Below are 13,676 nucleotides of genomic sequence, written 5' to 3'. Positions count from 1 at the left end.
CATTTCCTTCTCCTGCTCATTTTACAGATGAGGAAACTGATGCAAACAGGGATAAATTACTTGCCCAGGGTCATAGAACTAATAAGCATTGGAGGCCAGATATGAACTTAGGAAGATGAATTTTTCTGACTCCAAACCTGAAACTCTTTCTACTGTGCCATCTATGTCCATGGGACATAGAAGATAAGTTTAAATCAGAAAACAACCTTAATATTGCAGCAAGAGGCAATATAAGGTTTATTTCTGCAGAACATTTATGATGGTCCATGATGGTTTCAAAATGGCTTGAAATGAGCCTACCTAGAGATCATGGTTTTCAAACAGCCTGAAAATTGTACTGCTAGAATACAAATGTTCATAATATCTTGATTGCACAGATGATGAGGCCCATTGCAGGATAATGGGAGAATGAGGGAGCTACTCTGGTGCTGTGTATGGAACACAGGTGAGGATATGCACGTCTCCACTGGGAATTGGCTTGCTCTTAAAAGCCAAACTTTTGTGTTGGTTTGGAAACAATTTGATGAAATTTGATAAACTACAAAAACACTTTGTGCTTAGTTGGAAGGAGTCAGAGTTTTATGAGATTACATAAACACCAAAATTATTGTGCACATGATCATGACAGTTTTGAATTGCTGCAGAAACAAACCTATGATGCTTCTGACATTTACATCCTTGCTGTCACAGAGGAAAAATATATTTGTAATATAATTGGGCAATACTTTACTACTTAAGATTCCATTAAAGAATTTAACCTTTTGGACTATTGTCCCCCTCCAGGGGACTACAAACCACTAAATAGCAACTACTGCACTGTGCATGGTGCCAAAGGGAATACTATGAATGAAGTATAAATATAAATATATGGCCAGAGACATCTGGGGACTCACAGGGTTATTTGGCAATGAAATAAAAAGAGATACAAGGGGCAGGCTAAAGAATATAGTCTAAAGTTAGAGTTGCATTCAAAGAAGTTGGGTTATCCAACAAAGTCTGAAATTGAACCAAGAGAACTCATACATATTTTGTGTCACTTAATAAGTTGAAATACCTATGTCCCTTTAAGCCTAGTGAATGATGTTAACTATACCTTCTTCATTTCTTTGAATGAGCTTTGTCTGTGGACAGCTCCCAGTCATAACTAGTCTTTCCTACATTGGAATTATAAGCTTATGGAGAATGTAAGCTCCTTGAAGATATATGTGTATATTGTCAAAGTCTGGTACAATTCCTGGCATATCATGGACATTTAATAAGTATTTATTGATTGATCAACTAATGTAAGGAAATAACTATCTATAGACAGTTACAAGGATAAAAGTGTTATGCAAATGCAAAATTATCATGTGAAAACTAATATATACCTATTCATAACAAACCTCCCCCCACCCTTTATTAAACACTTATAATAATCATGAAAGCAGCATTGTGTAGTACAGAAGTTCTCAAACTTTTTGGATTAAAGACTCCTTCATACTTTCTAAAATTATTGAGAACCCCAAAGAAATTTTTAGATATATTAATATTTCTCATATTTGAAATTAAAATGGATACATATTTAAAATATATTGATTCATTTTAATATAACAATAAAAGTCTATTAAATGTTAATATAAATAACATACTTTTATGAAGAGTAGCTAGATTTTCCCAAACAAAAAAATTAGTGAAAAAAGTGGCATTGTTTTACATATTTTTGCAAATTTCTTTGTTGTCTGTCTTAATAGAAGAGAGCTGGATTTTCAGATCTGCTTCTGTATTCAATCTGTTGTGGTACATTACTTTGGATGAAGTATATGGAGAAAATCTGACCTCACACAGATATGTGGTTGGAAAAAAGAAATTAATAGTCTTTTCAGATAATTGAAGATGTTCTTCCTTGATATCACACCAAAGTCAACAAGTGGTAGTTTCTTTAAAGCTATATGCAAAACAGAACATGAAACCTTATTAATTATTATATTACTCTGTTACATTAAAATCTACTGGTCTCTCTTGCATATTAAGCAGCTCTTTTGCCCATGCATGATTTTGTAACATCCTGTATTGGTCATTTGGAAAATAATGATTCACTGAGTTATGCAGATCTTCCAAATGTTGACACATTTCATTATACAATATCAAAAAATCCTACTTGTTAATTGTATTGCTGCTCTCATCAGAAAAGTCTTTAGTATTTGGGAAACTGTCAGGCTCACAGTGGTTGATACAAAGGTTCAAAAATTCTAATTTTTGCTTCAAAGTTCAAATTTTATCATTGCCAACAAATACTGTCAGTTATTTTCCTTGAAGTGACACTCACTTTTTTTCATTTTTGAGAAAATATCTGTAAAATACCCAAGCCTGAATAAATATAATTTGTCAACCACTCTTTCAAGTGAAAATAGTGTTCCATGAAAAAATAACTAGTTCATTTCACAACTTAAACAATCATACAAAGACATTTTTTCAAGTCAATCATCTTACTTCTCTATGAAGGATAAGTGCTTTCTGCATATTTCCCATTTCATCACACAGAAAATCAAAAATTAGTGTACTCAAGGGAGCTAGGTAGTGCAGTGGATAGAGTGCTAGGTGGAGTCAGGAAGACTCAAATTCATATCTGGCTTCAGTTGTGTGACCCTGGACAAGTCACTTAACCTTTGTCTGCCTCAGTTTCCTCAACTATAAAATGGAGATAATAGCACCTACCTGAGTGTTATTGTAAGGATCAGATGAGATAATATTTGTGAAGGGTGTAGCGCAATATCTGGAACATAGTAGGTGCTTAATAAATGCTTATTCTCTCCCTCCTTCAAGGATGGAGATTTAATAAAATTAATTTTTTTATTGTTTCATCAAAAACATTCTTAAGTAAAACTGTTTTTTTTTTCACTGCAAGAACTTGGTAGTAAAGAATACAATGACTACTAGTACAGTGTACTGTTATCAACTTGATGCCTATGAAGGAATCAATAATCAATGATAATCAACAAACATTAATTAAGTACCTACTATGTTCCAGGCACTGTGGTAAGTGCTGAGGATACAAAAAGAGGCAAAAGACAGCCCCTACCATCACAGAACTTACAATCTAACAGGGGTAGACAACATCTAATCAAATATATTCAAACAATCAAATACAGGATGAATAGGAAATAATTAGCAGAGGGGAGGTATTAGAAATAAAAAGGTTTTGGAAAGGCTTCCTGTAAAATATGGAGGCTTAAAGGCCAGAAGGCAAAGATGAGGAAGGAGAGCATTCTAGGTATGGGGGACAGCCAGAAAAAATACCTGGAACTGAGATATGGTATGTCTTGTTTATGGAACAGAAAAGAGACCAATGTCATTAGATCGAAAAGCACATGGCAGGGAGTGAGGTGGAAGAAGACTGGAAAGGTAGGGAAGGGGGCCAGGTTATGAAAGGCTTTGAAGGCCAAACAGAGGAATTTGTATTTGTTACTGGTGGTGATAGGGAGCCACCAGTATTCCTTGAATGGGGGTGCAACACGATGAGACCAGTGCTTTAGGAAAATCACTTTAATGACTGAATGGAGAATGAATTGGAGGGGGGCAAGACTTGAAGCAGAAACCACCAGCTTTACCCATCATTGCTTTTGCACTATCAGTACAAACATCAGTATATTTAACTGTTCCAGGATAAACCATGAGATTCAAAAAGTTATGAAACACTGTGAATATTTCAGCACCACTTGTTTCTTGCCAAATATTTACACAAAAGATCTTCCATGATTAGTTGGTGCTGATACCAGACAGACGAATACGAGCAAAATTTCAAGTACAGCCACATGTATGGATTCATCCATTTGTAAAACAAAAGCAGAATTCTCCAAACAAAATCTTAATTTAGACTTCATACTTGTAGCAAAATCTTTAAGTGTCATTGGAAGGTGCCATTGACAAGATTTATTTTGGTGACTTTTCATCAAGGAGATATACAGCAATGCTAAATGTACAAGGCTTTATTCGCATCTTAGCTATTGTGTGCATTTCTTCAGCCACAGCAATATAACTTCCTCTGTTAGATATGCTTCAGTAGCTTTTTCATTTTCAATTTGAATATCTTTAACAAATATTTTTAATTTTTAAAGAGTTCATTACCACTATTTTTTAAATATTCAATTCCTTCTTCTTTAAATTCTGAATGAGTTGGTCTCAAAATGATACTGCAATTTAACTGGCACCATAGTACTATTTTAAAATGTTCTGTTGCATAAGGCTCAATAAAGCTAACTTATTAACACATTTTTGTTTCTTCTTTATAGTTTTACCCTGTTTCTCTGCACTAAATTCCTCTTTTCATGAGTCAGAGAATTCTCTCTCTCTCTTCCTCTCTCCCTCTCTCTCGCCCTCCATTCATTGCTCTTTTTCTCTCCTGTCTCCATTTTTTCTGTCTCTATATTTCTGTTTCTGTCTTTGTCTGTCTCTATCTCTGACTATTTCTCTGTCTCTTTCAAGTGTGTGTGTGTGTGTGTGTGTGTGTGTGTGTGTGTGTTTGTGAGAGAGAGAGAGAGAGAGAGATTTACTATAAGAACATTCTTTTAGGAAAATTTATAAATAGATTGAGCTTATTCTGAAAAGAGACAAATTTAGTCTTGAGATAAGGAAAATCTTCCTCAAAGGAAACCTTCAAGAGAAAAGTAAGTTGTCTCTGGAGGTAAGCAAAGACCTCTTACGGGAGATATTTCAGTAGAGACTAGATGACTACTTCTCAGGTGGATCATGATGGGGTTTCATTTTTCAGGAAGAGATTTGACTACTAAGTCCATTTGGGCTTATCTGGGTTGCTAAGGTCCATACCAATCCTAAAATCCTTTATTTTGTAATATGATAAGACCTTTAAATAGAAATCTGCTCTTTTGCAGATATCTGTGACTAGGCAGATTGGTCCTGCCTAAGTAGGAGGAAGACTACTACTCTGAAACAAGGGGGTTAGATTAAATGATTTCCTAGTATCCTTCCAGCTTTAACGCTATGATCCTAATATCTAAGGATCATTTTAAGCCAATTGAAGAGCTAAAATATTCTGCAAAAGGGTTTCCAGAAATGCAAAAGTCATATTTCCCAGCTACCTTCCCATTAGAAAAGTTGTGTTTCTTGGAATAGATTTGGTTATATCCCCCTAAAATGGAGTACTTGGTAACCAAGGGTACCAAATTGGGGTAGGAGCTATGGTCACCCCAATGTTGACCAGGGTCTTATTCTGCCAAACAAGTGCCACACCCATATTTCCCAAGAGACATGGAGCAAGGTAGAAGGTTATAGCAAGGTAGTTAGGTTATATTCCCAATAAGGGTACCAATCTTTGACTTCTTCCTAGCCACCTGCACTTGGCCCCTCCATCTTGAGATACATACCTATCCTCAACCAAACTAAAGCTTCTCTCTCAACACATGACCAAAAGGCAGCAAAATGTCATCACACAGTGACAGAAGAAAGCCCTTTAAAAATGAAGGAAAGGCCATGGGAAATGAAACATGACTGAGTGTTGATGAAATAAAGTCTGCCTTGGGCTCTTCCTATTCACCTCCTCTTCACCCCTAACAGGTATTGATTTAATGACTGGATATTTTAAACTCTGTTGCTGGAAATCTTTGTTTTGAGTTTTAATTTGAGGCCAAACACCTTTCCACAGAGGTTCCTGGAAGCTTTGGTTACATCATTCTGGCATGTACTGATCTAAATTATAATTATGTACAAGGCTAAGACTTTAAATAGCATAATGCCTCTTAGGTAATAGTAAGAGTGCCCAAGATGCCGGTTTATTTGTTCACTTTTAATAGCTCAGCTACAGACTCTAAAGACAGCTTTAGCCTTCAGTCTTGCACCTATGGTAAGATTTCACAAAACACAACAATTTGCTTTACATTAATTTTTTGGCATGATTACCTAAAAATACCATGTGCATTGACAATCATTATTGCAGGACATTTTCAGCTCTTTTTAATTCAATAAACATGAATTGAGCAGCTCCTGCATACATATCATCCTGAGGAGGAAAATGAAGATATTTCAAAATATATCATAGTAGAATCAGTTGTGAAAGGAACTGGGATGCTTATTCTGAAGCAGAGATTACTCAGGGATATCCTACAGAAATAATTGCCTTTCAAGTATTTGAAGGTCTCTCACCTGGAAGAACTAGACTTGTTCTTATTGGCCTCAGATAGCAAAATTAAGAGCAACTGAAGTACTAGCCTTGACACTTGTTCCTTATGTGATCTTGGGTAATCCACTTCCCCTGCCTGGGCCTCAGTTTCCTCATCTGTAAAATTATAGTATTGGACTAGTTGACCTCAAAGATCCCTTCTAGCTCTACATGAATAATCCTCAAATTCATCGATTAAGATCTAGAAAAGGCTTCAGAAATTTTGTCAAACCATACCTACCATTTTACAAATGAGGAAACTGAGACCCAGGCAGGGGAAGTGGATTGAGGAGGGGAAATGAATTGTCCAATGTCATGCATATAACAAGTGGCAGAGCCAGGACTCAAACCCAAGTTTTCTGAATCCAAATCTAATATTTTTCCTATTGCACTATGATGCTTTCCCTAAAACAACACCCCTATAAGATGGTCCTAAGATGAACTGAGAATTTTAGTCAAATAGTATTATTTAATAAAATGTATTATCTTATTTTATCATTATTTAAAAGCATTCTCATTAGCTATTAGGGGCCTACTATGTTCCAAGTACTATGCTAAGTGCTGGAGATAAAACAAAAGGCAAAACATAGTCCATGCTCTCAAGGAACTCAGGCTCTAACTTTACCCAGTGGCTTTGAAAAGTGGCAAAACCAGTTTTGACATGTACACAGGTTTATTTACTCTATTAAATTTCACTTTGACCTTGGGCAGGTCTCTTCATCTCTCTTGGCCTCAGTTTCCTCATATATAAAATGAGAGAATTGGAGTAAATGAACTCTAGACTTCCAGCTCTTAAAACCATGATCCTCTGGTCCTTGGTCAAAATTAATAGCATCAGTGGACTTGAATGTCTTTTAATGGTTGTCTACACTTGGGTGGGTTCCGTGTCGTTAGGTGCAGATGGGTGGAAAGGGTACCTTGTACTGAACTGCACCCACTCAGAAATGAGGAAGCAGCATTTGAGTCACCAACACCATAATAAGAGTCCTATTTCTCCTCCAGTCCTTTTCTTTCCTCCCCCTCAGCCCAAGCACTGCCCCTGCACATTTATGATAGTACCTCTTTCATGATAACCCTCCTTCATGGTGGAGAAGTGGGTGAGGAGATTCAGGCTCAGGATTTCTGAGTCAACAACTTGGGCTCTTTTTGTGTAGTAAGATTATACTACTGGGATTTCTAGATACTTTGGCAGGAGCTACATCAAAACGAGAACACACATGAGTAGTGAGTAAAGATATCTTCAATTTATCCAGCCTGGTAACAAAAAAATTAGAAATTCCAAACACCTCTAAATGAACTCTTCAGAACAGTCATTGTGAACAGGAAATAAACACAAAGAAGATGACATATGGTTTATCTTTTCAATAATTACATTTTCAGATGTAATTCTATATACTTTTTCCCCCAAATAAAGTCTTGTTTAAAACCAAATGTTTCTCTGTTAATACAGGGTAGGCAAATGAGAATGCACATTCGGATATTGAGATATTCAGTGGTTTCATGGTTATGAAATGTTTGAATTAATATGCTGTACTCGTGGCCTCTTTGAGAATAAAGCTTAGCAAGGGAAAAGTGGTTAAGAACTAGGCTTGTATCTTCCACATGGCTGAGCTCTTTTAGGCCACACTTACTGTAAGAGTCAGCATTTTCTAGGCAGGACAGTATGGCAAGAGGCAGCGTGCAATGATGACGTATGTCCTGTGGCCAGATTGGCTCTACATTGTACAAGATTTGATCCAAGTAGACTCGATTTGTGGCCCACATTTGCAGTAGAGCATCAAGAGAGGTTATATGGGTTGATGGCATCTGAGTCCATGGTTTAGAATGTTACTTTTTGAAAGATAGTGTACTTATTACAAATAATAACTCAAGTTTCTGTAGCATTTTCCCCATAACAACACTGTGAGGTAAGTCGTACATGTTTTATTATCCTCATTTTATAGATGAGGAACCTAGGTTCAAACTGCAGGGCCAGTGTTCCTTCTACTCCACCCCAGTGCCTCTGTGGCCAGATCAAGAAAATTAACACATTGAGCATGAATGTCTATTTCTTCTATCCACTCCCAGGAAATATTGTAGGATCTGGTCAGAAATACTGTGTTAATAGAGCCCTTCCACTCAAAGACCTTGCAGGAGGACCAGATGATGGACATGTAGAGATGTATAAAGTGAATGTGTGGAGCTAGAGCTAGGTGACTAGGTGCCAAGGATATGAAACTCCATCACTGAAAGATTAGGTCACAAAGCCAAAGTGGGACCATCAGTAAGAATGACTAGATGCTGAACCAAGAGGATTCTCAGCATGGTAAAATAGAGAGCTTACTGGATTTGGAGTCAAAAGATGTGGGTACAAATCCTAGCTCTGCCAAACGGATTCTATGTGGCCTTGAGCAAATACTTCATCTCTCCAATGAGGGAGTTATGTTAAATGAACTTTAAATTCTCTTCCAGGTCCCAAATCTATGATCTTATTATCCTATAACTTGATATCTTACTGCCCAAGGCCAGTTTTGGACCCAGGGGAATAGAATAGGCAACTGAGCCTAGATAGGGTTTGAGGGCAAAAGGGAGAGGATGGGAATAAATAGACATGTCTCAAGACCCACTAAAAACCAAATTGATTGTCCTCTCTCTCTCTCTCTCTCTCTCTCTCTCTCTCTCTCTCTCTCTCTCTTTCTCTCTCTCTCTCCCTCTCTCTTGTTATCTTGCTCCTATTTTTATTCATTTTCAGTTATTTCTAGCCATTTGTTAGGCATTCTGGTCTCTTTTGAGGCTTTCAAAATCAGTCTTGAAAAGTAACAGCTTCAAAACAGTACTCAGAGTATATGATAGTATGATTTGATTAGGAGTGTAATGCACAAACATAAGGCCCGGGTCTTACATTCATGTAAGGCAGACAATAATAATAGCTTTTGCCAATAGAAATGTACCTACTGGGATTTCAAAGCTCTTTGTGGGCTTTTTGCAGTATTCAATACCACTCTACAGCACCAAGTTCTATGGAGAGCATGGGACTGGGAGTCAGGAGATGTGGGTTATAATTCCCATTCTGCTACCACCATCACCACTACCCTACCTCCTTGTGACCTGGAGAATAGGATCATAGGATCATATACTTAGAAATAGAAGGTACTTTAAAGGACATCTAGTCCAACCATTACACTTTTTCAAGATGAGGAAGCTGAGAAGAGAAGTCAGAGAAGGAAGTATTTTACCCAAAATCCAAGAGATTTAAATGGCAGAGCCAGAATTCAGACTCAGGTCCTCTAACTCCAAACCCAGCCTTCTTCTGACCATACTCAGAACTCAGTTTCCTTTTCACTCATCTACTCTTCTCTGGGATCTGCTCCTGACGATTTAGATGTCTCCACCATTCTCCAATAGCTTTCTCATCCTGGAAGATACCTCCACTCCTATCCCGATTGAGTTCCTCCCAGAAATTCTGTTTTGAAGAAGTGTCCAGGCCAGCCATGTTTCACTCCTTCACTCCTCTCTGGTTTTTGCTCCTGACTCCTTGGAATTCTCCACCATTCTGCTAACAGCTTTTCCTTTTCCCCCATTTTCAGTCTCCTTTGTGGATTGTCTTTCCCCATTATAATGTAAACTCATTCAGGAGAGGATTTTTTATTTGTATTTGCATTTCTAGTGGTGAGCATAAGAACTTAACAGATGCCTTTTGACCTGACAACTATAAAGGGAGGAAGTTGAACTATTTCACATCTAAGGTCCCTTACAGCTCCAATGATCTTCTATGAAACAATGTACTTTTTATGATATCACAGAATTATAGAAAGTAAAATAAGGAGGTTGGGCTAGATGGTTTTTGAGGGCCCCTCCAGTCCTACTTCTATGATCATCTTTGCAAAGTTGGCCAGAAAATCATTTCATATTTGTCTCTTTCACCAGCAGTGGATTTCAAGACTGACTCCAAAGAGACTCCCTTTGCATTTCAGTAACTGTAATGTTTTCCAGCCCCAGGAGAGGGGGAGGAAGAATTAACTGGGTGCCAGAAAGTGAGCTGAAACAAATTACAAAGAAGATTTCATGGAAACCCCTGCTATGTGTTGAAATAAATTCTTTTTTTTTTTTAATGTGAAAAGCACTTCCTCTCTCATAAGGTTCCCCACCCACCTCCCCTGGGGGCTCTCTTGTCTATTTCCTGAATCACTTAAGATTCCCTCCTCTTCACAGCTGAAGCCTTCTTCACCATCTGTCTGAGCTGAGGAAGCCTCCATACCAGACTCCTTCTTCCTCCATTACAATGTGACTTTATTTTATTTTCTCCCTTAAAATTTGAAAACCTAGAATTGAAGTGAGACCATCAGTATTAGGCCAAAATGTATAAAAGGGCTGCTCTGAATCCTCCCCTCTCTCAATCAAAACGCAATAGATCTTATGAATGAAGCCATGTGACTAGAAAAGAAACATTTTAGTAATCATAAGAGAGAACTGGGCCCTTGTCTCCATCAAGGGAAGTCAAGGTAGGAAGAGGAAGTGAGGCGTGGTAACTTTTTATATGATAGCATCATATTAAATTGACTAATTTCCTTTTTAAAATTAAAACAGCCATTGTATTTGACCATTAATTTTCTCTTCTTAGGGGCTTTGACATCTGTTACCCTCATATAATATTTTCATATATACTCATATAATCAATGTGACGAGAATGGGTGAATGTAATTAATCAGCATGGAATAATGGATAAAGAAATGGTGTCAAAGTCAGAAAAACCCAAGTTAAGTTATTACTATTAGTAATTAATAATATTAATGGCTAATTAATATTATTAGTACTAAAGCATTGTTTTACAAATTGGAATATTTATTTTAATTACTCATTAATTATTAATCATAGCTTTCATTTATATAGCTTTATTAATATTATATCATTTGATTTGATCACAAGAAATCTATGAGGTAGATACTATTATCATCTCCATTTTACAGATGAAAAAGCTAAGGCTGACAGAAGATAAGTAGCTTGCCCAGGGTCATACAACTAGTGTCAGAGCCTAGATTTGAACTCAGGTCTTTCCTGACTCCAGGCCCAGAGTTCTATTCACTGGTTCCATCTAATTGCTTTTGCATATCTAACACAAAATGTTTGGCAAGTCACTTAACCTGTTAGTGCCCAGGCAACTTTCTGAGACTTTTAAATTTCAGTACTGTTGTGGATTTACATTGGTAGAGGGGATTTCTTTATTGGGAATTATTTACACCAATCAAATACAGGTCTGGGAATAAAATAGATGAGAAGACCAAGACTCAGAGATGTTGAATTGCCCAAGGTCACACAGTCATCAGTGTATGACAGAACTAAACTTCAGGTCTTTTGACTCAAAGTCCAGGCCTTTTTACTGGTAGACCATTTAGATTCCAATACTAAGTTACAAAGAGGCATTTAATAACTTGAAAAAAAATTAAAAAATAACAATACCCCTACTAAATTTGAAATCTCAAAGCCCAATTAAAGGTTCATCCTTACATTCTTGTTCCTGCCTCAGTCAGGAATAGGATTCACTTCCAAGCCCCTATTGTCTTCTGATGTCCTCACAGTGTCTTTGGGGACAAGCTGTAAAAATTGTTTAGTAGATAACAATTGCCTTCAAGTAACTGAAAAACAATCATGCAGAAGAGAAATTATACTTTGGCCAAGATGGGGATTTGTTTTGCTTGGCTGTGCATACTGGTTACAAGGATTTTGTTTTTTCTTTTTCAAGAGGCACAGGTAGGGGAGCATAGAAAGGAGGGAAAATGTATACATGTTAATTGAAAAAAATAATTTTTAAAAAGCATTTATGCTTTTTTAGGGCGTAGACTCAGGAAAAACAAGCAATAAGTTTAAATTACAGACACCTTAAGTTTGATATTAAAAAATACATCTTAATTGTTAAATTGTTCAAATGGAATGGGCAGTCCTGGGAGCTAATGAGCTTTCCATATCTAGATGTTTTTAGAAAGAGACTGGATAATACTTTGTCAGTGATGTTTTAAAGGGAATTCCTATTCTTCTATGGCTAGTGCCAGCTGTCTTCTCGGTTCTCTTCTGATTCTAGAATTATGTGAATCTATCCATTTCAACTCTGTGATTATGATTCATTTTGGCTAAGATCAATCCCCAGGTTGCCAGCTTTACCCGCATCTAATAGGGAATACAGAACAGAATAGAGATCAATCAGTATCTGCCCTAAGGTCAAGGTTTATCACTCTTGTTCACTTGTGCTTTCTTCCTCCCAGATTGTGGTACCTGCCTGGATGACTGACTAGATCTATGATACTGGGCTGCTTCTTTTAGTCTTAACCAGGGGCAGGGAACCTGCAGCCTGGAGGCCATATGTGGCCCTCTATGTCCTCAAGTGCATACTGGGCCCTTGGCTGACTCCAAACTTCACAAGGACCTGACTTCATGTTCTGCTTAATTCTGCATCATTTGTCTGACCCTACTTGCTTAGCTGGACTTCCATTCCTGGCCTCTTCTAGTCATGCACCTCCAACTGCTATCCAAGACCCAATATGACACCAATAATCCTAGCTACAGAGATATGTATAGATAAAAAGTTTAATTTAACCCCAAATCTACAACACACAGTAGATAGCATAATGGATAAGAAGGTGCTTTTCCCTTTCTACTCAGCTAGAAAAACAAGTTTGAGAAGCAGAACTAAAAAATAATTGGTATATCACTAGGGAGAGGGCTTGGGCTGGGGAGAGGATAGAAGAGGTGCCCATCAAACACACCAGCCACTACTAAATACAAGTAGTAGAAAGCCTGGCCTGACTAAATGAAATATGGAAAACACCCCTTCTGTCATCTATTCCTACTTCTTGCCTGGGTATAAGAGCTTCCAACAGAATGATCAAATTCTCCTCCACCCTTTTCATAGAGGAAGCACTGGAGAGTAGGAAGAAGGGTGGGAAGGAGTTTTCATGTCCCCAGATGCTTTGTCTGGCCAAGATTTCGGGAACAAAACGGCTTCCCAAATCCTAATGCAATCAGCACCTTTACTATTTGGTTAAAAAAAAAATTCCCCTTGTGTCAGACTTGCTTTGTAAATAAGACTTAGCTTATGCTAAAGCTATTGCAATGCAGTGGTAGCTAACCAAGGAAGTCAACTCTTGTGACTTGGTTAAGGTACAAATTTAGGTAAATCTCAGCCATAGTCCAGATGTAGGTAGCAAATCTTAAAGATATACCAAGTCACCAATTTCTCTGTACCTCCATTCTTTCAAAACTTGTATCTGGTGGAAATTAACAACGTGTAGGCTTATGGCTGGACTCTCGGGCCAGGTGCGGGCGCCTCGGAGGACGTGGTGAAGCGCGGGCCCGGAGGCGGCTGCAGCCACCGTGGCAGCGACCGTGCTCGGGTCCTGACTTCCGTCCTCCCGGGGTCCCCGGAACCCGAGAGAAGAAGCTGGAAATGGCAGACGAGGCTCTTCTTGTTTCTCCACAACGAGATGGTGACCAGCGTCAACCGGTCCGCGAATCAGTGAGGCGGGGGGGGGGGGGGGGGGGGGGGGGGGGGGGG

General features: G+C 38.0%; 1 pseudogene; it reads left to right on the top strand.

Annotated features, from left to right (window-relative positions):
- Positions 1-13,413: 13,413 nt before the first annotated feature.
- LOC114040429 overlaps positions 13,414-13,676 on the top strand; it is an 800-nt pseudogene continuing 537 nt past the window's right edge.

The sequence above is a fragment of the Vombatus ursinus genome, unplaced genomic scaffold (assembly GCF_900497805.2).
Source record: "Vombatus ursinus unplaced genomic scaffold, bare-nosed wombat genome assembly UNPS02013119.1, whole genome shotgun sequence".
NCBI lineage: Eukaryota > Metazoa > Chordata > Mammalia > Diprotodontia > Vombatidae > Vombatus > Vombatus ursinus.
Note: the sequence above shows the minus strand (reverse complement) of the source record. Positions and strands in the feature narration are given on the sequence as shown.